This window comes from Delphinus delphis, chromosome 3, assembly GCF_949987515.2.
Source record: "Delphinus delphis chromosome 3, mDelDel1.2, whole genome shotgun sequence".
In the NCBI taxonomy this organism is placed as follows: Eukaryota; Metazoa; Chordata; class Mammalia; order Artiodactyla; family Delphinidae; genus Delphinus; species Delphinus delphis.
Genome location: NC_082685.1, coordinates 53,222,526 through 53,225,978, shown reverse-complemented (window position 1 = coordinate 53,225,978; position 3,453 = coordinate 53,222,526). Strand labels below are relative to the sequence as shown.

Genomic DNA, 3,453 nt, shown 5'->3' with positions numbered 1-3,453 from the left:
AGCTATTTTCATATGTATTTATATTTCATATATCTATTTCATGTATGTATAATTACATTTTGCATGTAATTTCAGGGAGTTCATGGATTTCTTTGAAGCCTATCTATGCATACATGGACACTTGGGGCCATACAATTATATATGATATAAAGTGTATGATGTTATTGATTCACCATCCAGTGAGTTGGGCTTTGCAGTACATATTTTTCCTGTATTCTCCGATGATGGGTGTATGGACTTTCAAATGTACTTCTGTGACCAACTGAATGTGAAACCCTGATGTAGCCCATAAGCCCTCTGAATCTTGCAAATCTGGTCAAAATCAGCCTGGACTCCAGTTACATGGCCTGTGATGGGACAGAACTTCTCCTGTGAGTCCTTATGGTGTCACTCTCACCTTTCTCTCTGGTTCCGCTCTGGTCTCTGCTGGCCCCTTGCATACTGTTTCTGTTGTGCTCTGTGACATCCCATACATAGAACTCAGCCCCTTTACTGATTTTTCACGAGAAATCTACATTGAATACTTTGGGACTCTGGTGAAGGTTCACATTGTGAAGCCTGACTTTTCACCATATTAGTCGCTCCCTTCCACCTCCCCTCCTCCTCTCTGGTGCATCAAAAGCACTTTTCCCTTTGCCTCATTCATATGTAGTCCTCAGCCGTATCTAGGCTTGTCAGGGTATCACTTCTATTCCACCCATTCATCAAGAATGGCTTTTACAAACTAATACCGTTTCTTTCCTGAGAGAAATTTGGTGAAAAAGTTTTCTCCCTTTTTTTTTTTTTTTTTTTTTGCGGTACGCGGGCCTCTCACTGTCGTGGCCTCTCCCGTTGCAGAGCACAGGTTCCGGACGCGCAGGCTCAGAGGCCATGGCTCACGGGCCCAGCCGCTCCGCGGCATGTGGAATCTTCCCAGACCGGGGCACGAACCCGTGTCCCCTGCATCGGCAGGTGGACTCTCAACCACTGCGCCACCAGGGAAGCCCTCTCCCTCCTATTCTATGTCATTTGTTACTGGGCTGTCTTATTCTATGTTCCTAGTGCCTAGGAAGTACCCATCACAGAACAAGATGTTTACCCATTGGATGAGAGAAAGAGGGAGAGAGGGAGGAAGGGAGAAAGCAAGGAAAAGGCAGAAGAGGAAAGAAATCCCCAGACTTGTCCTGGACCCACATCATGATTCCATTAGCCAGCTGAGAGACCACTGTCTAAGGTAGTTGCCCCCCTGCTTATTACTGCTGAGTAGGTTTTTGCCCTCTGTTTCTTTTTCATTCCCAGTATCTCGGTGATTTTTTCTCAAGTCAATTTCTAGCCCACCCAATAGAGTTACATGGTAGTTCTTCCATTTTTCCCCCCATAAAGCAAGAGAAGTTCACAAATCACTTCATAATCTCCTCGTAGGTAATTAGTCAACTCAGGGGGCATCCTCAAGAAGCCAGAAGCATGTTGGCTTTCATTTTCCTTTCTGAGATTCTCTCTCCCCTATTAACTTCACCTTTCCTTAGCCAGGGCAAAAATTAATTTATGGGCGTCATTTGTCCCTCCAAAAGTTTTTTTTTTTTTTTTTTGAATAGTCATCTCCCTGTAAATTGTAATCCTCCTGGTGTAGCTTTTCCCTTTTCAGAAAGAATATACCTGGGATTGAGTCTGCTTTAATTCAGAACTGAAACAGAAAATGTGGAGATCTTTATTTCTTTGGAAGGCCTCCTTGTGGAATTCTGGGAGAGATTAGGGTTGATCCTTACAGACAGGGTTATCCCATTTCATATTGGGGGTGGCCCAGATTGAGGAAGGGCTGTGAATTAAACAGAGAAAAAGGAAGGCGAGGCTAGAAGAAGCCACAGCAACTTCCTGTTTTTTAGGACGACGGAACTTGATCTCAGCTTCACACAATTAAACTCCCTGCTTCAGCCCCAGGTGGCACAGGAAAACGGAAGGTGGGTCTTTCCCTCGTGAAGCTGGATTGACTTATTCAGAGAGGTAAGCCTGAATTGAGTGACCAGATGGTTAGCCTGTAATTTAATCACATATACAAGATTTACATCTGCACCCAGTTTGTGTGGTGTGGTGTGGCAGCAGGAGAGACAGTGACTTCTCATTTCTGTATATCAAGTACTTGGGCCAATGCATACTGCAAGTCAGAACGATTCTTGGAGTTGATTTGAACTGGTTAACTGGTTGCTTGAACATATATGGGGCTGAGGATATCACAGGAGCTCACTAAAGTAAAGAGGAAAGGCTGCCTCCCAAGGTTGAAATATTTGGAAGAGAGTCCTCCAAATCTCTGGAAGATATTGGCGGGAAGACTCCTGGTTTAGTTTCTATTTATATCAAGCTCTACACCAGATGACAAAGGTTAAGTGGAAAGAAAATTCAGTCCTTGACTTCATAGTCTGGATGGATATTCAGAGAGGTAAATGGATAATTAAAAATACATGATAAAATAATATGAATTTCCAGCTGTTGATGAATTAAGGAAAGTTTTCTTAGTGGACTAGCATTAAAATTACACTTGTAGGGCTTCCCTGGTGGCGCAGTGGTTGAGAGTCTACCTGCCGATGCAGGGAACACAGGTTCGTGCCCCGGTCCGGGAAGATCCCACATGCCGCAGAGCGGCTGGGCCCGTGAGCCATGGCCGCTAAGCCTGCACTTCTGGAGCCTGTGCTCCGCAACGGGAGAGGCCACAACAGTGAGAGGCCCGCGTACCGCAAAAAAAAAAAAAAAAAAATTACACTTGTAAATGTAAACTTGAAAAACACTTGTGAGATAATGTTATATTGAAAAGCAAGATAATCATTGTATGTATATATGAAAAAAACTGTATTTTAAAAAATGTCACTCTTCTAATGAAAACCCTTCAATATTTTCCCACTACCTTCAGGACGAAACTGAACTCCAGGCTGAAGTCCATAAGGCTGGCTGTTACCTGTCCTTGCCGGCTACATCTCCTAAACACTCTCCTTCCGTTTTTCTTCCACCACCTCTCCCCACATCAGACCCACTGCAAACTTCTACAGAGCCCTGAGAAACAACTCTGTCTCCCCATTAACATTGTTTCAGGGTAAATATGGAACAATGCTGCACCGAAGAGTCAAATTGTATTTGTATTTTCTCCAATTGTATAAATAATAAAGTCTTCAGGCTTTTTCATTACTTTACCCTGCCTTTGCCTCCTTCATTTACACCACTCTTGATCTAAAACATCCTTAAACTGGAAAATTTTGAGACTAAGTACTTGAAAGAAAATTTATCTTCCTTTTTTTCTTGAGCTTTGTTCTATAATGATATGTCTGTCTACAGCTTACATCCAGGTAGAATTAGAAACAGACATGGGTTTTCTCCTTGACTGGCTTCGAGATCAAAGACAAATGGACAAGCTCTGAGGACTGGAATGAAGTTTGCACACATTTTAATCCACACTCTGCATCGTGAAGCCTTTTGCACAGACAGGTG

General features: G+C 43.2%; 1 long non-coding RNA gene across 1 annotated transcript; it reads left to right on the top strand.

The window, feature by feature from the left end:
• Positions 1–1,047: 1,047 nt before the first annotated feature.
• LOC132422033 (uncharacterized) lies at positions 1,048–3,078 on the top strand. The gene is made up of 3 exons (XR_009518804.1): positions 1,048–1,213; positions 1,863–1,980; positions 2,882–3,078. It is a non-coding gene; the product is annotated as an uncharacterized lncRNA (long non-coding RNA).
• The last annotated feature ends 375 nt before the right edge of the window (positions 3,079–3,453 follow it).